The following is a 23,763-nucleotide window of genomic DNA, read 5'->3' as shown; positions in this document are numbered from 1 at the left end:
CTGACGAGGAAGATCCCTGAAGGACCTCTGAGGACACACCAGTGCCGGGCAGTGCTCGTGCGTGGTGGGAGCCTGATTTGGAGCTGAATTAGGGTAATTTATCGATTGCCTACTTTATATACCTCTGGCCAGTCCCTAAAAACTGGAAAGCTGATCAGTGCCACGCACGTTGCTTGGACAGAGAAAGGGTGCGGGTTAGGGGCCGCTGCTGGACACTGAGCTTGTCTGAACCGGTTGCCAAGCAACAGAATGGAAATTCAAGGGCGGCTAAATCCGGCTCCGCCACAAATGGTCTGTGGTGAACTAGCACCCAGTCACTTCGCTTTTTTCCCCCTCAACTTTCTCATTTGTAAAGAGAACGGGATAGGGACGTCTTCTCCCCCACCCCCCTTTTTCTCATTTAATGCCTCTTAATTTGTGCTGCTGCTCATTCATAAAGGGGCTCAGCTGAGTGTAGACACAGTGATGTCAGCTCAGGACGCTTTCTGTGGGATATGGGAATATGACAGCTGTGTCCCAGTAGGGTGAGGCAGCATTGTAGGGTGGTTGCAGGGTGGGTCTTTGTGGGCTTACCTTCCTGGGTGAGACACAAAGCTCTGCCCAGGTCCCGGAGTGGGTTAGCAGACACTTGTTAAACCAGCACACATGTTTTCAATCTACTGGTCATTTAGGGGATCATTTACTTGGATGATTCTGAACTACACTGTCTCAGTGATAGCATCACAAGTATACCTGTGAGATGATTCTCAACTACACTGAGCTTTGGAGGGGAGGCTGGAGAGTGAATGTGTTAAGGCAGGAAGGTTGGCACCCAAGTGGTTACAGAAATCCTCCTGGGAAATTCATGAACCAGAATTTCACAGGGAGTGGAGGTCCAAGGACCTGCCAATCTTGCTACTTGCACTGCCAGAAGTTCTGATTGGATACGAATTTTCACAATTGATTGGAACCAAAGCCAGAGCTGAGCCACTTTCATGAAACAGGCACAAATTCTCAAGCCATTTGAAGTTTACAGGGGGCAGAGGACGGGTGCTGTTTATGGTTCTAACTTTTCTGCTTCCTCTGCCTTAATGAGTTCTATCCCTTACTCTATCCCTTACTACCACCTCCCTCAGGTGTCCTGACAGGCTTGGGACATGTCTTGTGCCTTTTGGGGGTAGCTCCAACCTGGACATAGTGATGGGACTGACCCGCCTGGCTCCTTCATGGGGAATGGGGAAAACTGTTGCCTTTGACTGTGGATCTCAACGTGTCTGCCCTGTAGAATCACTAGGGTCACATACAAAAATAAGGAATGATGCAGCTGTACCCCAGAACAGTTACATCAGAATCCCAGTGCTGTCAAATCAATTTCAACTCACAGTTGACCCTCTAGGACAGAGGAGAATGATCCCATAGACTTTCACAGTTTATAGATCCTTGTAAAAGCAGACTGCCACATCTTTCTTCCTTGGAACTGAGAAGCTGATGGATTCAAACTGCTGACTTATTGGTTAGTTCTAAAATCACTGCCACCAGCGCTTCTTTTAAGTACCTTGTTGTTGAGTGCCGTCGAGTCGGTTCCGACCCATAGCGACCCTGTATAGGCTTTCCGAGGAGCAGTTGGTGAGCTTGAACCACCAACATTGCAGTTCACACGGCTTTGCGGTCTGGCATGTTAACCCACAGCACCACACCAGGACTCCTTTAAGTGCCTTATACTTCTCTAATGTGATTCTGGTCAAGAACCCCACTGGTATAGCAGATCCTGATGTTAGAATGGAAACACTTTCTGAAGGAATCAATAAAGCATCCTAAGCAATGTTTTTTCTTGCATTGTTGTTGTTAAGTGCTGTCAGATCAGTTCTGACTCATAGCAACCCAGTATGTTGTCGGTTCTGACCCATAGCGACCCTGTATAGGGCTTCCGAGGTATGTTGCTGTTTGTTGTTAGGTGCCATCAAGTCGGTACCGACCCATAGTGACCTTATAAAACACAGCAGAACGAAACACTGCCCAATCCAGGGCCAACCTCACTGCTGTTGCCACGCTTGAGTCCATCGATGTTGCCACTTGGCCAATCCATCTCGTCCGAGGTATGCGTTGTTGTTGTTAAGTGCTGTCGAGTCAGTTCCGACCCATAGCGACCCTGTACAGGGTTTCTGTGGCTGTAAATCTTTACAGGAGCAGAAAGCCTCATCTTTCTCCCGCGGCGCGGCTGGTTGTTTTTATCCTTTTTCTTCAGTTTTCGCTGCTCTGTTTATTTTCTCTTCGCTCCCATCCCTTCTTCGTCCGAGGTATAGGACTTCTTTAATCACTGTTAAGTTTGAACCATCAACCTTGTGGTTCAAACTGACCTTGTAGTCCTATGCTTGTCCTACAGCGCCACACCAGAAGTGTTCCCAAATGTTGCTGTACCTTAGAATCACACAGGGTGTTTTTTATTTTGTTTTGTTTTTAATTTAGAGGCACAGGATGCACCCATACGTTTTGATCTCAAAACGTGTGAAGGTGGGACCCAAGTGTTAGTATATTTTAAAGCCTTCCAGGTAATTCCTATGATTGGGATCTGCTGCCTCAGGTAAAGGAGCCCGGGTGTCTCAGTGATTAAAGCTTGGTGATTTAAACCTACCAGCTGCTCCTCAGAGAGAGAGAAATGGCAGTCTACATCTGTAAAGATTGGCAGGCTTAGAAACTATGGGGTCATTCTGCTCTGTCCTGTAGATGTGGGATCAACTGGAAGGCATACAACAGAAATAGCAATTGCTTAACAGTGTGGATTCTTAAAATAAGGATGTTAGGAGAATCCCAGAGATTTTCTTAGTCTATGTAGATGCATGTTGCTAGCTACAGTCAGTGATTCCCCTACAGAAATATAAATGTTACAAGCATGGTGTTCTAAAGTGCTCTTACATGGCACTGGTTAAATAAGCTATAAACTGAAAGTATAAAGGAGGGTGTTAAATCATTTTAAACATCCATCTTCCCAAGGACCGGAGGAATCATTTACTCATGAAATGCATTGAAAACACTCTGAATCTTGTCAGTCAGTGACTGTCAGGAAGTATGAATCAACAGGATAAATTTCTCTTGACCATCCCAAGTGCCGGTCATTGTTGATTATATTGATTGTGTAACCTTCCATGTGCCCACCTCACTCTGGCTGGTTGCTGTCCCTGGTGCAGGTTTGCAAAGAGCCTGAACAGTTCAGATGCCTTTTGTAGTTTGTTTTCCAATAGGAGCAAGTCTGCCAGTTTGGTGACCTTGGCGAAGTATTCTGAACTATCCTTCAAATCATAGCTTAAAATTCACCTCTTAGAGAGGCCACCTCTACCATGTCCCATTCCCACCCACAGCTTTACCACTTGAATCCCTAGTTTATTGCCTTACTACTGTTACCCAGAATTTACCTTACTACTTTTTGGTAAATTCTGGTAGCATAGTGGTTACGAATTGGGTTGCTAGCCTCACGTTCAGCAGTTCGAAATTACCAACTGTTCCATGGAAGAAAGATGAGGCTTTCTACTCCTGTAAAGATTTACAGCCTCGGAAACCCTGTACAGGGTCGTTGTGAGTTGGAACCGACTCCATGGCACATAACCACCATTGTTACCCAGAGTTTTTCCTCTTTCTCTCTCTCTCTCTCTTTTTTTTTTTAAAAAAAAACGGTCTTTCTAGGACGTTGGTTTCCCCACAAGGCAGACTCCATCACTGCAGCTTCTGCCTAATAGTGCTGACAGGCACACAGAAGTCAGTAAAGAGGGAATTAGTGAAGATACAGACATATCCCACATTTTAATCCATATTTTGCTCATTTGCAAGTTCTGGTCATTTAGATGTCAGCTTGAGGACTAAGGTGCACCTGGCCCAAGTCATGGTATTTTCAATAACCTCATATCATGCAAAAGCTGGACAGTGAATAAGGAAGACTGTAGAAGAATTGATGCTTTTAAGTTATGCTGTTGGAGGAGAATATTGAAAGTACCATGGGCTGCCAAAAGAACCAATACATCTGTGTTGGGAGAAGTGCAGCCAGAGTGCTCCTTGGAGGCCAATATGGCCAAACTTCGTCTCTCATACTTTCGACTTATTGTCAGGAGGGACCATTATTTGGAGAAGGATATCATGTTTGATAAGGTGGAGGATTAGAGAAGGAGAGGAAGATCCCCAGCGAGATGGATTGGCAAAGTGGCAGCATCAGCTGGCTCAAATGTGGCAACAATTGTGAGGTTGCCCCAGGATCAGGCAGTGAAGTTTCGTTCTGTTGTGCATAGGGTCGCTGTGAGTCAGTACTGACTTGATGGCACCTAACAACAACAACACCTGATATTTATTGAGTGAAAGTTTGAAGTCAGTGAAACTATTTGGGGCATTTGCATTCATATATTTATTCTAGATTATAATGTTTTATTAGCATATCTTTTTTATAACATTTTGCCCATATGCATGCTAACTTGTAATGTGCATTATATTTGAGAATAGTAAAAAAGTTGCTTTAAATCCTTGCATTTCAGACTTCACAAATTTATTTTGAATTAATGAAGTTGATCTCCAGGGTTAGGATAAGATTAAGTGAAAAACTGAAATTATGCTAAAAAATGTGATCCGTATTAATAAAACTAACAAACTTATACTAAAAATACTGGCATTCTTCTGTGCAAAAGGACTCTCTGGAAACATAAATTAGAAAACAAACAAAAAGGACTATTTCTTACTTGTATTTGTAATTAAATATGAGGGGCTTCAAAATGTTCATGGAAAAATGGAATGAAAAGGTAAGGGATTTTTCCACAAGGTTCTGGAAACCCCTTTATACACTTGTGCTGTCTTTTTCTCATAAACATAAGATTAGTGATAACATCTTTTCATTTAGGCTGACTGTACTTATAAAGATTTTTGTTAGCAGAAAATAAATCCAGGCCTGCAAGCTACAGTTAAAAGAGTTTGGAGAATTTGATCACAAACAGAGTATGCCTCAAAGAAGCAGGTAGATATTCTCCTAAGTAGATTGCAAATAGTAAATGCAAAATTCAGTGGTATCACAACAAAAAAGTTGTACAATGTGTTCTTAAGCTAAGATCAAAGGTCAAGCAGATATCATTGTTTAGACCCCAGATGGTGTTTCCTCTGGTTGTCCTTCTAAGAATGGGTATAAATCCTTGAATGTGCTGAATCATGATTAGTTCCTCTACTTAAGAGCTTAACGCTGATTAGTGTGGAGAAAGGATTCTCTGTAATATAAAAATCTGTGTCAGTGAAAGAAAAAAGCAAAACAAAACCAATGTTCAGGACTTTATTCACTTCCCATTTCATTTATAACCACTGTCTTCAGAGTTTCACTACTTTAAATGTTGGTTTTCAAATTAATATTTTACTTGAATTTGGGAGGAGGTGATTGAATGTCAAATATCGAAGCAAACTCCAAAAGGTAACAGCTCTGTCGTTTGTGCCTCAACCTATTTAAGAAGTCAAGTTAGAAAAGAAAAAGAAGATAAAATTTCTTGAGTAATTAACCACCTTTCTGTAATCTTTTCACAAATCAATCCTTCATCCTCCGCCTCTTATCTCATAGCTCACAATGAATTACTCCAATGGAATGCTTTTCTTTCTTTCTTTCTTTTTAGCTTAATGTGAAACTGTTACCGTTTTCTTTTCATTCTTCCATTGTAAGCGTAATTCTGTTGTTGTTTTTTTGGCTGCCCGTCCCCTGTATGAATATTTTACCATGCCATTTCACCATCTTTGGCACTTTCAGTACAGCAGTGGAAAAGATGGTAGGCAAGATTTTAATCAGATTGTGTGTTTCTGATGAGTACTTGTTGCCCTCAGTCAATACTGACTCATGGGATCCCGAGTGTTACAGAGTAGAATTGAATTCCATAGCATTTTCTTGCCAGGCCTTTATTCTGTGGTGCTGCTGAGTGGCAAACCACTCAGAGGCCTGATTGGTAGCTTCCATAACTATCTGAATAAAAGGAATACAAATCAACACAGAAACTCCCTAAGACATGAACAATTTACAGCACTTTTTGCTAATTTTACTTTAGTCCCTGAAGACACTGCAGAGCTAGAACCAGAGTGTTACCCAGGGGCTGATGTAGGGATACCGGTTTCTTTTGTGTTCCCCACAAAGAGTGTGTTGCATTCTGTTGAGCTCATTTCTCTGTCTTCATCTTGATTGCTGAGTTAATCGTAGACAAACACTGTCCCCTCTCATTATACCTTACATCCTCTTCAACACCCTTGTTCCTGTCTCTGCTCCTGGTCCATGTTGCTGTGATATTGAAGAAGTTTCAGTGAGTTTACAGACTAAGATGGACTGGATCAGACTGCTCTGGCCTGCAACCCATCATGGGATTTCTCTTGACAGGGCAGACTCAATAGCAGCTAAAACCAAGATGGATAAACTAGACTCTGGGTCCTGGCCTGAGAACATAACTACTGTTACTGATGTGGGTTTTTTACAGGGGGGTACATATTCCCCTAACAGATAATTTGTTTGCAAATTGGACTATCTCTATCATTGCTAGTAAGTTTGAGGTTATTAATAAATTAGTATTATTCATGGATAACATTTACAACTCCAAAGGTTCCTAGACATCATCTAATCTTTTAGTTTTGCGGTAGATTTGTTAGGTTTAATCATCACTCTTTCTTTCCTCTTTACTTATTACTGTTACATTTTATGGCGTCCTGTTGTGGTGCTATACGATAAGCACTGGATTACTAACCACAAAGTTGGCAGTTTAAACCCACACCACCTGCTCCTCAGAAACCCTCGAAAGGGTCACTATGAATCGGAACCTATTCCGTGGCATTCAACACATACTGTTACATTTTAAGACCGAGGGACAGTCAACAAATACCCGGAAACCCTAATGCATCAGAGAATGAAGAAGGATAATAAATTGGTCAGGAATGAGTGGAGAATTAAAGAGAAATTACACGAGGAAGAGATGAGGAAACCCAAGTTGTTGTTTTTTTTTTAGAATTTAGTGGGGTTTTTTTTATTTTTTATTATTCTCTCGCCTATTGTAGTTAGTGCCTTTGAGTTGAATTTGATGCATAGTCAACCTATATAGAGTTTGGGCCTTTTAGTCTTAATGGGGCAGAAAACCTTATCTTTTTCCCTGAACAGCAGCTGGCAGGCTCAAGCCTCAGACATTGTGGTTCACAGTCCAGTGCTTATCATATGGAGCCATTGAACTCTTTCTCTCCTAGAACTCTGCTTTTAGAAAAGAGAAAGTTATGCATATCTATAAATATCCTCTTGTTTGGTTTGGTGAAGGACTGTTGACTCCAAAGAATTGTTTTCTGCTCTAGAGTGAATTGAAAACCAAGTTGCTCCGGGTGGCATTGTTTGACTGATATCCCGCAGGCTGATTCTCTTCCTGCCCTTCCCATCTCCATTATTAAAGAGACTTGGTCTATAATAGAGATAATATCTAAATGATATCAGTAATTCCTTGATGGGTCCCCATGGTCTTGTTATCTTAAGCACAGTCCCCGATGACTGGGTAGAAGACTCTACCGGAGGCATTTTTGCAGAATGAGGTTCTGGTTCAGAGGGGGGAGCCTTCCTGACTAACAGGTTTAGGGGCCCACACCCTTGATGACCAATTCTGTCAGAGAGCCTAAGACCATGATGCTCATTTAGGTTCAGATTTTTTCCTCATCACCAGAGAGCTCTGTCGGGGGAGGAGTGGCATGGTTTCACAGTGGGCAGGGAAAAAAGTGCCTGAGGAAGCTCTGGAGCCCCCTCCACACGGAAACTCTGATATCCGCCCGCTGGCCACAGAGTTCATGATATGGGGCGCCTGCCGCTTACCCTTTTCACCTCGTCCAGAATGTGACTTCCAGCCTGAAACATCTGCGCTTGTTGACTGTTGTTCCTGTGTTTACAGTCTTCTTGGTTTCCTGTACATGAACATGGACTGGAAAAAAGTACTCGTGCATTAGCAGAGTATAAACTCAGAGTACAATTGGCGTGATCAGTTTCATGTGTTGATGTAGCCTGGAAATTTCACACACAAGTATTTTGAAGAGTTCCTGACCATCTTTAACCTGTAGTATGTAACTAACAGAAAAATACAGTTTTATTTAGACTATATGAAAAGTCCTTACATATCAATGTGGGAAGCAAAACAGCTCATAGAGGGAAAATGGCTCTAAATCTACAATTACACCAGGAAGCAAGGTAAATTGTCACTAAACCAAGAAACATGAAAAGCTATTCTACCACATTAGTCATCAAGGATATGCAAATTGTCATAAGATATGCAAATATTTTTAGACCAAGAGATTTTAGTAATCGTCTTGTTTAATCTCTGGGACCAGTTGTTTTCTTTTTAAGCCTAGAAATTATGTAGAAAGAGTTTAAAGACTGAATTTTGTAAACTACAAAGTTAAGGATTGAAAGTTTTACTTGGCCTTGTTTTCTCCAGATTTTATTTGAACATTCCCATATTAGAATAAATCCCAATAGCAGAGAATCCATACATTGAACCGAAACAAAACATGAATGAAAAATATTAAAATATGCCAAGTTTGAGGAGCTGTTGACTTGCTGAATATTGTTGAATACAATTTTATGTCTGTTGTTTTAGCTCAAATAAGTTAGTTTGATTTTCAATGAGAATATGAGCCTTAATTTAGGTTTCTGTGTGTCGATACCACATCCATTAGGAATCTCTCTTTGTCTTTCATTTTTAAAGTCCAGGAGTTTAAAAATATTTTTTCCTCTGCATACTTTCACTGAGGTGTCTGTCACCATAGCACCTAGACAGTCCCTCAGGCATAGATAGGAGTGATTAAATTTCTCCCTGGATTGTGCCCTGTTTGATTCATGCATGGCAGGATTCGGGGAATAAAATAAAGAAGGCTGAAGAATGGACAAGAATTATAGGAATTCTGTGCATGTTAAATTATTAAAATTTGGGGGATTGTCAAGGGACGGCTGGGATATTTTTACCTTCCTTTCAGAAAACTTATTTAAACTTAGTGTGACTTTAGGATTGAGAAATTCACAAATATGTCTTTCTGGTCCTCTGTGCAGGATCAGGGAACTTCAGAAGGTTTCCTCAGGAGAGAAGATTTAGACCAGAGTAAAACTAAATGAATAGATCTCTGCCATGAATGTGTACTGTAGAATAAGCACCGTACTGCTAACCGAAAGATTGATGGTTCAAACACACCAGCCACTGCTCAGAAACCCTATACAGGTTTGGGATGGAACCAACTCAACGGCACTAAATACCAACAATGAATCTAGAACTCTTGCATTTTGTTGTTAAGTGCTGTTGAGTTGGTTCCAACCTGTATAAGGTTTCTGAGAAGTAAGTGGTGGGTTTGAACAGCTGACCTTGCTTGATCTGGTGCTTATCTGAGTAGGCTTTATTTACCTTTGAATTATTTTTTTATGAAAAAAGGTCTATATGCATTAATGTAAATGAATAAGAAAATGCAATAATATAAAATAGAACGCACTCATTTCAAAGAGTGTAACTAAACAAAACTTTGCAGTTCATTTGAGATGTTTTGTGGCATTTGTATATTTGTATATATTGTACAGGTGAGATCTTTCATAAATTCTTACCACTTCCTAGTATGTTCCTGTGTGACGCTGTAGGATAAGTACTTGCTAGCCCCAAGGCTTATGATTCAAACCCACCAGTCACTCCTTGGAAACACTATACAAGGTCGCTGTGAGTTGGAACCAACTCAACGGTATTTAACAACAATGATCTTTCATGTCAAGAGAGTATTTTCTCACTGAATTCTAGTGAAATTGTTGAAAGCTGCCATTAAGTTGGTCTCTGATTCAGGGCATCCCGGGCGACATCAGAACAAAACACTTTGCCCAGTCCTGGGCTGTCTCTTCTTTAGAGTCATAGGACCGACCATTGGAGCTCTTCCACTCCCATGTTACTACTTCCCAGCAGTGGCTTCTCTGTGAGAAACACTCAATGGGGTTCTGTTTCCCTGGCTGGACCCTGATTGCCAAGTCCTCTTAATTCCAGAACACAGTTGAGAAACCGTGAACTAGAGAACGTTCAGAACTAAATTCTAGGAGTGTGTTCCCTTTTGTGTTTCTCTTGACAATTGTTTTTTTTTTTTTTTTTTTCAATAGCCGGTTGCCACTGAGTCACCACTAACTGATGGTGACCACAAGGTTTTTAATGGCTGGTTTTTTGATAGCAGATTGCCAGGCACCACTGAGTGGACTCAAACATCCAAACTTTCAGTTAGCAGACAAGTGCATTAGCCATTTACACCACTTGGGGTCTCCTTTAGCAGCTTTGTTGTCATCCCGTGCCATTGAATCAGTACTGACTCCTAGCAACCCTAAGTGGAGTTTCCAAGAATGGCTGGTGGATTTGCACTGCCGATCTTAAGGTTACCAGTCCAGTGCTTATCCTGCAGTGCCACACCAGGACCTGAAGTATATATTGACATGTTGTTGTTGTTCTTAAGTACCGTGCAGTTGGTTCCGACTCATAGTGACCTTGCACAGGGTTTCCAAGGCTGCGAATCTTTACGGGAGCAGAAAGCTTCACCTTTGTCCCATGGAACAGCTGGTAGTTTCTAACTGCTGATCTGAAGGTTTGCAGCCCAATTTATAACCACTACGCTACCAGAACTCCTCATATTGACATGCAAGTGGCTTATAATTTAAAGTGATCTGTTTTGATAATATTTGATCTGTTTAGATTTATGTATACACCTCTGGAACCATTACCACAGTCAATATAGTGATATGTATTCTGAGTGATTCTTTAAAATAGTTAACCTATGCTGGGGTGTGAGGTAGTCCTAATACACCAAAAATACAGTAAAACTTTCCATCCGTCATTAATGACGTTGCTCTTCACAATTATTATCTAACAGACTTTTAACATCCTTAAGAATGGAATATACTGAAGATGTTGAGAATGCTTTTCTTGGATCAGAGAACCATGGGATCAAGCCTGTTCTTTGCACTTATAATTGATGCTTATCCTCCATCTCAGTCTATAATTATTTTAGGGAAATAATAATACAAACAGGTAGATACCATTTCTCATTATGAGAGCAAGCGTCAAAAGTACTTTGGAGCGATTAGCGACCCTTTAGCATCTTATTTCAAAATATTCACATTTACAAGATGTGATCCTGCTGGAAAACATTACAAAGATGCTTCTCTGTGTTTCTGCTTTAAATTCTGGCAATTTAGACAGGGCAGAAGTCCAAGAACTTTATGAAAGTTGACTCCAGTTTACCCCCAGTTTTTCTCCCTATACGCACCCTTCTCCAGGCATAAGTGCAAACTACATTTTGCTTTTGGAAGAAAATATCAGCATTTCCAATTCTTTATGGTCTATCCTTAAAGAATGGCTTATGCTACTTAATAATCCTGTTAGCAAGGCAAGCATTTAGACTTTTATAACTGCAGATATATATTAAACATTAGAATTTGAAGGGTGTTGGAGAAAATTATTTAGATTAGCAGCAAAATGTAATGCCCCAATAGCATGTAGTCACACAATAAAGTAGTTTTAGGAAATTACTTAACCCCCCCCCCCACAACCACCATCAATTAGGGAAAGCTCCTTTCTCCTTTCCACCGACTTCACCACTCCCCATAATTGTGACCGCATCACGCTGCTGAAATCGTCCTATTCAAGGCAAGACACATTGGCACGCCTTTCCTTATCTCTGCCCTACAGCCCTTGTAAAGCATTTTCTCTTTGTTTTTTGTTTTTAATTGTAAAAATATAGATAACACAACATTTGCCAATTCAACATTTTTCACATGTACAAATCAGTGACGCAATTGCATTCATCATGTTATATAACCACCACCAGCATCTGTTGCCAAATTTTCCATTACCATAAACAGAAACTCACTGCTTCCTAAACAGTGATTCTCCTGCTTCCCCTTTCCTTCACACCCCTGGAAAACACGAATACACTTCGGTCTCTATACATATGCCTCTACTAGATATTTCATATTAGTGAGATCTCTCCTTAGCTTTTATAGTTCCTGCTCCTTCTTGCTTTTCTTACCCTTCAGATTGTTGCTGTATTTTGGGACATTTTCTGAAAAACAGCAGGAGGTTAAGAAGTCATGTGGCACTAGACCTATCCACTGGGCATGTGCTAGACAGGGGTGGGACATGAACACACCTGGTTGGAGGAGTCAGGAGACAATATGTAACCGTGGGGTATGATGATAGTTTGGATCAGGTTTTTAAGTGACCCACTTTGAAGGCTAAGGGGAGTCCAGCAACCCATGTCAGAGAGCCCATGTTGGCCTCTGGGAAGACTTTCTTCTCTGGTTCCTCCTAACATGTTTTCCTTTTCTCTTGTTGGCTGCCGTTTAGTGAGTCGTGACTCATGGTGACCTATGCACAACAGAAAGAAATGCTACCTGGTCTTACATTATCCCCATGATCGGTTTGTGGGTTGGACCATTGGGCTCGATGGGGTTTTCCAGAAGTAGGTCACTAGACCTTTCTTCCCAGTCCCTCTTAGTCCTGAAGTTCCACTGGAACGTGTTCAGCATCAGAGCCACCTTCAAGACGTAGTGGCTACACTTGAGGTGTATGGCAGGATCCAGTCTGGGTCTCCTAATGGAAGACAAGGGAGCTGCCACAACCATATCTTTTTAAACATTGTATTGTGGTTTGGGTGAAAGTCTACAGATCACATTAGTTTCCCATCCATAGTTTGTTGTGTGACATTAGTTGCCACCCGTCAAGATAACCGCAGTATTCCTATTTCTACCCTTGGTTTCCCATTTCCAGGAATCCTTACTTCCTGCCTCTGCCTGCCTGCTGAACTTGTTTGGCACAAATGCTGTCCTTTGGGTTGATTGTTCCGAGAAGTGCATGATAAGCGGTGTTATTGCTTACTTTATGAGCCTGTTAGTTGTTTGGCTGAAGGGTAACCTCCCAAGTTTGAGTTAAGTTTCATTTAAAAGGTGTTTAAGGACCATAGTGTCAGGTGTTTAATCAGTCTCTCCCAGACCAGTAAGTCTGGTCTTTTTATATGATTTTGCATTTTGCTCTGCATTTTTTCCTGCTTTGTTCAGGGCCTTCTAATGGGTCCTAATCAGAGAACTCAGTATTGACACCACTAGTCTCAGGCAAGTGGATGTTGTGGTTCATTAGTCTTTGGACTAATGGTTTCCTTAAATCTTTGACTTTTTCACTCTTCTTTATTCCAGATTAGGAAGGACCAATAGTTGCATTTTAGATGGCTGCTCTGAAGCTTTTAAGACCTCAGTTCCTAGATTGTAAAATATTGTCTTTGTGAATTCTGTTATGCCAGTTGACCTTGATGTCCCCGAAACTATGATCCTATGCACCCAAGCCCAGTAATCCAGTCCCTCAATGTGTTTGGTTATGGTGTGGCACTGTGGGTTAATGCGCTGGACTGCAAAGTGGGTTTGAACCACAAGGTTGGCAGTACAAGTTCACCAGCCACTCCTAGGAAACCCTATACAGGGTCACTATGGGTTGGAACCAACTTGACGGCACTTAATGAAAACAAGAACCCTCTTTATGCTCTACTATATACATGGATATATAAAAGTATTTGTAGCATATACAAATACACATGCAGAATGTCCTTTACCAATATATAGATTTGGATCTATATGGAGTCCTGATGTGGCACCGTAGGATAAGTACTCAACCTCAAGATTGGTTTGAACTGCAAGGTTGTTGGTTCAACTCACCAACCACTCCATAGAAACCCTATACAGGGTCACTATGAGTCAGAACTGACTCGATGGCAAACAATAACAACAAATATATATCTATAGATATATATTTATATCTATATAGAATATAGATATATCTATAGATATATATTTATATCTATATAGAATATAGATATATCTATATATATATTTATATCTATATAGAATATAGATATATCTATAGATATATATTCCTGGTGTGGCAATGTAGTATCAACAATGGACTGGTAACCACAAGGTCAGCAGTTCAAATCCACCAGCTACTCCTCTGAAACCCTATACAGGGTCGTCATGGGTCAGCATCAACTCTACAGCACTTAACAACAAAACAACAACAAACCATGAACAGATAAACTACAGAACAAACGGGTCACTGTGAGTTGGAACTGACTCCACGACACATAACCACCATCACCACCACCACCATGAACATGATGTTCATATATCTCTTCATGCCATGGCTCTTATTTCTGTGGTATATGTCTCAGTAGTGGAATTGCTGGATTGTATGATATCTCTATTTCTAACTTTTTTACAAAGCATCATACCATTTTTCATAGTGGTTGTACCATTTTACAATCCCACCAGAGGAGGAGAGATAATAGCTCATTGTTTTTTTGATTTGCATCTCTCTAATGTGTGGAGTCCTGGTGTGTGATAAGTCCTGGTGTGTGGTGCTGTGTGATAAGCACTGGACTGTTAACCACAAAGTGGTCATTGTTAAGTGCTGTCTAGTTGGTTCTGACTCATAGTGACTCTTTGTGAGAGCAGAAAGCCTCATCTGTCTCCTGTGGAGCAGTTGGTGGGCTTGAACCAATGACTTTTGTGGTTCACAGTGCAGTGCTTATCCTACAGAAGTTCAAAACTACCAGCTGCACCTTTGTTGTTGTTGTTGTTATGTGCTGTGGAGTCAATTCCGACTCATAGCGACACTGTACAGGGTTTCTGAGGCTGTAAATCTTTACGGGAGCAGAAAGCCTCATCTTTCTCCCATGGAACAGCTGGTACTTTCGAACTGCTGACCCTCAGGTTAGCAGCCCGATTTGTAACCACTACGCTACCTACTAGAGCTCCTTTGGAAATTCTATATGGGTCATTATGAGTTGGAACCACTTGATGGCACTTAACAACAACAAATGGCTAATGAGCCCTGGTGTGGCACTGTAGGAGAAGCACGGGAATGATAACTACAAAGTTGACAGTTCAAATCCAGTTCAACCCAGTCACTCTCAAAACTCTATACAGGGTAGCTAGCTATGAATCAGAACTGCTCAACAGCATACAACAACAATGGCTGGTGACTAGAGCATGTCTTTATACATATGTTGACTATTTTCTTTGGCGAAGTATCTGTTCATGACCTTTGCCTACTTTTAAATTGGATTGTTGTCTTTTTGTTGTTGAGTTGACTATTTCCATAAACTGTAGAGATTAGTCCTGTGTTGAATTTGTCATTGCCAATATTCTCTCCCACTCTGTAGATTCTTTTACTGTTTTTGAGAAGTCTTTTTGGTTTTTGTTTTTTCACCCAAGTATTTCTAGCTTTATTTGTTTTAGAAATGAGGACCTAGAGGAATTCTTTTTAAGCATGAAAGAATCAAAATTAAGATAAAAAATATAAAGAAAATTTTGGAAGCATGGATCTCAATAGAATGAGCTCAAGTCACCCTACTCCTCCTGTGACTATGTGTGCTGTTTAATGACATCCTATAGAGTGAGGCTATCTGGTTGCTATGGGTTGGAATCAACTCGCTGGCACGTAGCAACAACAACAGTAAAATAAAGTGGTATGCATGATATTTAAAAGCAAAACAATTCAACTAACATTATATAAGGTCTGTAAAGCAAACAAGTGTTACTGAGTTAATACTATTAAACATTAAACCCAAAATAAATTTACAGAAGAAAATAACACAGAATACTCAAAAGCATTCACAGTTTCTTCAATCCACAGCAAACTAATCATCACTGGGTTTAGTCCTACCATCAATAGAGTCAAAGGTCAGCTAACATGTTAATAGCAATATGGGCACCATCTTGGCTAAAGTTTAAGACAAAATTCAATTTTTAACAAGTAGAACTTTTTTTCTTCAGAAGACTCCTTTTGTTAGTTCATTCATAAATCTGCTGATTTTTTCTCACAGTCTGGGCTTGAAATATTCATTCACTAGAAAATATATGTATCACTGGAACTGCTCAAAATCACAGAAACTGTGAATTTTGTTTTTATTAATGCCCAAGGGTTGTTTTATTTCTTTTTTAATGAGACAGAATAGAATTAACTCTTGAGCAATATAATTCTCATATAAGATTTTAAATACATTTAAAAACTTGTACTAAAGCAATGAATTTAGAAATAAATAAGAGTTTATCCAACAAAAAAGTCTCAAGTATTCCAGCTCTGGAATTTAAATTTGATTTAAAAATATATAAAAAGAGAACATACAATAAACATATTGCTATTGTGAGCTGCTGTCATGTCAGCCCTTGATTCATGACAGCCCCAAGCACAGTGGAGGAAACCTTTGCACAGTCCTTTGTCATCTCCATGATAGGGTGTGGGTTGAATAATTGCGATCTAGAGGCTTTTCATAGCTGAATTTGGAATAGATTGGCAGGCCTTTTTTCTAGTTTGTCTTAGCCTGGAAGTTCTGCTCTTAGTCTGGAAACCTGTCTAGCATTATAACAACATGTTAGTCTCCAACAACGGATGAACAGTAATTGCACATGAGGTACACTGACTGGGAATTCAATCCTGGTGTCCTACATAGAAGGGAAAAATGATTCCACCAAACCCCCAGTCCCCTAAAATAAACATCAAACCCAAATCAAACAGCTGTTGTGGAGTTGATTCCCACTCATGATGACCTCATCTGTGTAGAGTGAAACTATACTCCATAGATTTTTTTTTTTTATGTACACAGAAACATCCAGGAATATATAATTATTTAAACAACCAAAGGGCACATTTTCCAAGCCTGCCTCCTGGCTGCCAGCACACAGCCTTTCTCTTTCCAGGAGTCTAGAGTCCTCAGCTGCTCTATCTCTCTGTATCATTGTCTCTGCCTCCATCTCTGGTGTTGCTGTTTCTCTGGATAGGGTCCCACATTCTGCTCGTGCTCTTCTCCCTCGATAGTCCTAGGGTCCTCTGTTCCTGGAATGTAAGATTAACTACTCCCTTCTTTATGCTACAAAACTTCTACCTTTACAGTTGTGATAGTCATGATAACAATTACTCACTATTGAATCATAAGAATCTTATCCCCGTCTCCTTTCACCAGACCCATCTAGACAAGAAGAAAACAATTCAATGAGCATTCTACCTTCCCCCGCACACTCTGAAACTAAACTCCCTCTTGAAAACTTGTAAGCCAGTCACTTTGTGCCTTTATAGGCTCACGCCCCATGCCTGACCCTAAGTTGCCTAACCCTATCAACCTTGTGTACAGAGGGGATAGGTTTGATACTTGATATGAAAACTCCTTCCTTCTAGGTTGGTATTTTGAGCTACTACATGCATAAGTATAAGCAGCTCTGGTAGCTTAGTGGTTACCAGTAGGGCTGCTAACCACAAGGTCAGCAGTTCAAAACTACCAACTGTTGCATGGGAGAAAGATGAGGCATTCTGCCCACGTAAAGATTTACAGTCTCAGAAATCCTATACAGAGTGGCTATGAGTCGGAACCAACTCCATGGCACACTACCACCACCACATCCATAAGTATAGGTCAAGTTCATCAAATTGTAGCAGTTTTACACTTGTTTACTTTATCAAACTTCATTATTTTCCTCTATTTGAGTTCTGATCATTAAGTCATCGAAGCTTGGTCAAATGGGTTCTATTTGTAAGTTTGGGCGTTTTTGTGCATCTCTCTTCACTTTATATCATCTGGACACTTCACTTTCAGCTCTAGCCCTCTGTGGCTTGGTCCTTGTCCATGGGCTTAGGAGTCCTCAGGTCTCACCACACTTCAGACCAACTAGCCCTTCCTCTTCTCTTTCTCATCTCCAGGTCGATGGGGCATCTATGGAATGTGGTCAAACTCAGCCCATATCTTCACTGCTGCCTTTCCCCATCTTCCACTCACCAGCAGACTATCAGGGTTACCAACAAGCTTACATGCCTGCTCGTGCATTCCCTTTGGGGGGGGGGGTTGTCCTGATGGGACTTGGTTACTTGCCTTGATGTCTCCCCAGCAAACAACTTGCTTGTTTTTTGTAGTAACCAATCAGACTACGTTTTTGTTTTTGATTTTTCCTGCTGGTCTTTCTTTCAAGAAGTATCTTCTGTTTCTCTAGCCACTCTAGGTTGGCCTGCATATTCTTTCGAGGGGGAATGTCCCACCTCAGAAGATTCTGGATGGGTCTTAGGATTCCACCTAAGGTCCTATACACTACAAAGACTCCACAAGGAGCCTGTTTCACCGGGCAAGTTCTAGAACCCCTTTTAGATATTCCAATCAGTTATAGGATGAAGATTGGCTTACAAGTTTTCTGTAATCATGTTTCCTGATATTCCTTTCTATCCCACTCAAGTGTCTATTTTACAATACTAGGAAAGGGAAACCAATATTCCTAAGGCAGTCAAGCATCTTCACATTATTTCCCGTCTTTTATCCATACAGATTATGCCTCGATCCCTGTATCACAGAGCCCTGTTGTTCCAAGGTTAAGCATACATCACTATTTACTTCTGTTCCGTATAGCCTATGCAAACCTGCCTAAGTGTTTCCCTATCTATGCTGTTCTTCTATCCCCTTACCCCTTCATGTGTGTTGCCCTCCCCAACACCCAAACTATGCTGTGTCTATTCCCTAACCTGTGCTCAACCGTATCCTCCCTCCCACCCCTGGTAGCCAACATATAACTTTTTTTCTTTCTTTTAGTATGGGTATCATTTCTTAAGCTTCCTATTTTTATTGTTTCCATGTTCTTCTTGGACTTTCATTTTCTTGGTGTGTTGTGAAGTATTAATTTTCTTTGAGATTACCCTATATTCTATTAACTTTTTTTCCTCCATTTAAAACAGTCTATTTTACCCTTCAATCTACCTGACCTCCTCGTCACCTGGTTCCCTGATCCTTATTTTTACCTTCTTTCACATTGTGATTGTTTTGATCATAGACTGACCTCCCAGATCCTCTGAATTCATTCTTGTAGTTTTGTTCTGTTCTGGACTCTTCCATCTGTTGACTGAGTTCCGGGTGGTGCTGCCATGTATGTCATGTTGTCTGTTCTTATTGGTTCTCAGTCCAAAGAATTCCCTTTAGGATGTTTTGAAGCACTGGGTTGGCTTTGACAAAGTCCCTTAGCTTCTGTTTATCCTGGAATGTTTTTATTACACTGTCATATTTGATTGACAGCTTTTCTGGCTAGATGATTCTTGGTTGACAGTTTTTTCTTCCAGGGTTTTATATATGTCTCCTCATTGCCTTCTTGCCTGAATGGTTTCTGCTGAGAGATCAGCACTTAATCTGATTTGCTTGCCTTTCAGGATTCTTTCCTTATCTTTGATTTTGGAGATCTTGATTATGATATGTCTTGGCGATTTTCTTTTGGGGTCTATCCATCTTGGGATTTGTTAAGTGTCTTAAATGCTTATCTTTTCATTTTTCAGGATGTTAGAGAATTTTTCTTCCAGAAGCTCTTCAGCTATCTCTTCTGTTGTCTTCTGTGATTCTTCCTGTTCTGGAATTCCAATAATTTTCAAGTTATTCCTCTTCATGTTGTCCAACATGAATCTTAGACTTTCTTCAGATTTTTTTTTTTTTTTAACCCTTTTCTGCTTGGTCTTCTATCATAACAGTATTGAGAAAGTTGTCTTCCAGCTCACTGGTTCAGTTTTGCTCCTTTGCCCTTTCACTGTCTTGTTCATTTCTGATATTTTATTCTTAATCATTTGCACCTCTTTTATCAGGTTTTGAATGGTTTCCAATGCTATATCTATCTTATTTGAGTGTTCTTGTAGCACTTTCCTGACTTCTTCCTTATTTTTCTCAAGCCCTCTGTGAAGCATTTAGATGCACCTCAGTATCGTTCTCCTGAATTCCTCTAAGGCAGTTCCAAAGCCTGCCCTCCTTCCAATGGGAAGTCGAGGTCTACCTCCAGCTCCTTTGCTATAGTTACTCTATCTTGTTTCTGGACATGTGCTGAAATCTTCAACTGTCTCTTGGGCAACTTCAATAATTAGGTGTGTTTTCAGTAATTAGATGAATGTATATTAATATATTACTAAGCTTTTTGATTGCCTCCAGGTAGATGTGATCAGGAGGTGGGCTTCCCTTTTCACTTTTCTTATTCCTCAACTCAGAGTAACTGTAGCAGGTGTTGGTTGTCTCTCTGGTGTAGCAGCTGGTATTGGCTCTTGCCTGGATGGTGGGATTTTATAGAGCCCCCCCCCCCCAAGGTAAAAGGGGAAATAAATAAAATAAAATAAAATAAACAACAACAACAACAAAAACCCCACAACAGTAGGGAAAACAAAAACCCAAAAACAAATTGGATACTATAGCCTATAATCACAAAACAAAATTAAAAAAAAAAAAAAAAAATCAACACCATAGCAAAATATGAGTATGGCTTTAATGCCCCTTGCTCAGCTGATTAGAGTTGTTCTGGGAGACCCGCTGTTTTAAGCAGTTCCTGTTGACTCCTCCCCCTTCTTGTATGCTGCATGCTGTGATCTTTGCTGAGCAAATCTGTGCACATGTGGAGTAGAACCCTCCAGAGCAGCCTCCAGGATGGCTACTCTGGCACCCACTGTCAGCTGCAGATCAGAAAATGCCCCCTTTCTTGCTTCTGCTACATATCCCACTGGCAGTAAGCCTTTGGTCCTTCTAAATATTTCTTTATATGTAATTCAGAGTTCTGGGACCATCCCCTATATTCATCCAGTATTCTACATTATTACTGTTGGAGGTCTGCACTGCGCTTCTCCCTAATCTGCCATCAAGCCCCAACCCCTCCGTCTGGTTTTTGAGAAGTCTTTTGCTGAGCACAGTGTTAAATTTTTAGGAGGTCCCATTGATCAAATTTATGTTATGTTCTTTGTGTATTTTTGTTTATGTTTGTTTTTCTGTTTATGCCATAGATTAGCACCTCTAGCATTGTCCTTACTTTTCCTTCCATGTTCTTTGTAGTTTTAGGTGTTATATTCAGATATGTGATCCAAGTCCTTTTACTGCTGCATTAATTCAAAATGTGATCATGCACCAGTCATCTCTTGCAATGCTTCTCAAACTTTCTATGAGGAAGAAATTGATTGTGTGTGTGTGTTTAAACTCTAATCTCCTATGGCCCATACTTTTGTAAAATTTAATTAAAGGAAATTGTTAGAAAAATTAAAATTCTAAATAAATACATATCCATTCCCCAGTTTTTTTTTTTAATTATTACATTGATAGATATAAAATTACCTGTCAAATTGCTGTAAAACTCTTAATTTTTATATGATCGCATTGCAGACCAGTAACATTTTGTGGATCGCTACAGATCTAGGGCAGTTTTAGCATGCGGATTCTTGGAGTCTACCCCAGATGTACAGAATCAGACTCTGGGGTTTGGGTGTGGAGGTCTGCATGCTACAAGTTTACTTGGAGATTTCAATGGTGACTAAGATTTGAGAACTGCTGGGATAGTTATTTAGTATCAACCCCAATCTCTGCCCTCGTTCTCACATCCAATCCACTGGTTGACTTCTGAAATATCTCATCTCTGTCTTCTTATCTTTTTTTTCTTATTTTCTCCCCAAGCCTCCTAGGTGGGATCTTTATGACACTTTGATTGACTTTTGCACTGATCTTTTCTGCTCTGAATCCACCCTTCATGTCACTGCCAGCTCTGTGTTTCTGGCACACAGAGATGACCATGTCATCCCTCCCTCCACCACCCTCATTGGATCCTTATGACCTGCTGAGTGAAGCCAAATTCCCATTCTGATGCCAATTCTCTTTCCAACTGTATCTCCTACTCCTCTTGGCTTGTGCTGTTATTCAGTCAGCGGCTATGCTTCATCATTTCCCTTGCGCCCTTCCATCATTTCATCCATTCACATTTAGCAACCACCTATTTCCAGTTCTAAATTCTACCTGTTCTTTAAATCCCAGATCAAATGTCACATCATCACAGAAACCTTTCCTGAATTTGTTTACCCATGTGACACGACACCTAGGGGGAACAATTGGAGGCTTTCTCTACTTTAGTTACTGCATTATTCTGACTTCTGACCTGTGTTTGCAGGTGAGCTTTGTGCGGCATAAAGGAAGTAGTGGAAACCCTTGAGTTCCAGTGTTGGATCTGCCTCCGTGTTAATTTCCTATGGCTACAATAACAAATTGCCACATATCTGGAGGTATGAGACAAAAGAAGTATACTCTCTCACTGTTCTGGAAGTCAGAAGTCTAAAATTAAGGTGTTGGCAGAGTTGATATTTTTCTGGAGGCTCTGAGAATCTGTCCCTTGCCCATCTCTTAGCTTTTCAGGCAATCTTTGGAATTCCTTGGCTTGTAGACATGTTACTCCACCATTATATGGCTTTCTCCCTTGTGTGTCTCTGAGTCACAAATCTCCCTCTCCATATCCATACTAAAGTCGTTAGCACTGAGTCATGGTTTTAGAGTGTAAAGATCCTGATCTTCTAGAAGATCACCAGACCTGTCTTCAGAGGTTCCTCTGGATCTGCACCAATCTTTTTATTAGTAGTCAAGCACGTAACCATTTGTACCACCTAGGGACTCTATAAGAACAAGAGTCCATCCTAAATCCAAGATCATCTTATCTTGAAATCATAACTTAATTATATCTGCAGAGATCCTGTTTCCAAAGAAAGTCACATTTACATGGACAGGGAGTTAGGACTTGGATGTATCTTTGTTGTTGTTATTGTTAAGTGCCGTTGAGTTGGTTCTAACTCATAGCGACCCTGCATAGAGTTTCTGAGGAGCTGACCTAGTAGTTAGGAGTCCAGTGCTTATCTTACAGTGCCACACCAGGACTCCAGGATATACCTTTATGGGGTCACAATTGGATCCACGACAGCTGCCAACTAGCTGTATGATTTTGGACAAACCACAGCCTTTCAGCTGTAAAGTGAGGCAGTTCAGCTATGAGATCCATAGGACCCTTTAACATCAGCATTTCTGATTCTAATCAGACAATGTTTTACTGGATAGCCCTCCCCGCTTCCACCTAGCATAGTGTCTGATCGTCATGGATAATCATCAAATGCTCATAGGGTGAGTGAAGATCGTTACCACTAACATAAATTTAGTGTATGTTGTGATCTTTTTTTTTTTCTTTTCTATTATTACTAACAACATTGAACATTTGAATGTGAGAATTATATACTGTGAAGTACCATGCAGGTGTGAGGAAGGCTTATTAACTTCTGTTCACAGTTGTTGTTAGTAGCTGAGTCAGTACCAGTTCATGGTGACCTTTGGTAAAACAGAACAGAACGTGTCCTGGTCCTGCGTCATCTTCAGGATTGTGGGGGTGCTGCAGTCCATTGTTGTAACCACTGTGCATTTGAGTGCCTTCCACCTCAGGGCGCTCATGTTCTAGCATGCTAGTCTGTTCAGATCCATAGGGTTTTCATTGGTGAATTCTCAGAAGTAGATTGACAGACCTAGTCTGTCTTAGTCTGGAAGCTTTGCTGAAACCTATCCACCATGGGTATTTCTGGTATTTGAAATACCAGTGACATAGCTTACAGCATCACAGCAACCCACAAGTCACCACAGAATGAGAAACTGACAGGTGGTGATCTAGTCACGGTGGTTTGTGTGCCGTCAAGTTGGTTCTGACTCAAAGCAACCCTGTATAGGGTTTCCGAGACTGTAAATCTTTAAAGGAGCAGAAAGTCTCATCTTTCTCCCAAGGAGAAGCTAGTGGATTCAAACTGATGACCTTGCGATTAGCAACCCAACACATAACCCACTCTGCCACCTAAAAAGAGAAGATGTCTTCTACTTTCAGGGATTTTGTTCTCTGATTTTTAAAATGGTTTATCTTTAAATACACACACACACAAACATATATAT

At 40.6% G+C, this 23,763-nt stretch overlaps 1 protein-coding gene across 2 annotated transcripts in view; it reads left to right on the top strand.

Moving 5' to 3' along the window:
- The window catches only part of BMP6 (bone morphogenetic protein 6), a 264,226-nt gene that overhangs the window by 1,232 nt on the left and 239,231 nt on the right, over positions 1-23,763 (top strand). The window lies entirely within an intron of this gene.

The sequence above is a fragment of the Chrysochloris asiatica genome, unplaced genomic scaffold, assembly GCF_000296735.1.
Source record: "Chrysochloris asiatica unplaced genomic scaffold, ChrAsi1.0 scaffold00060, whole genome shotgun sequence".
Lineage (NCBI taxonomy): Eukaryota > Metazoa > Chordata > Mammalia > Afrosoricida > Chrysochloridae > Chrysochloris > Chrysochloris asiatica.
Note: the sequence above shows the minus strand (reverse complement) of the source record. Positions and strands in the feature narration are given on the sequence as shown.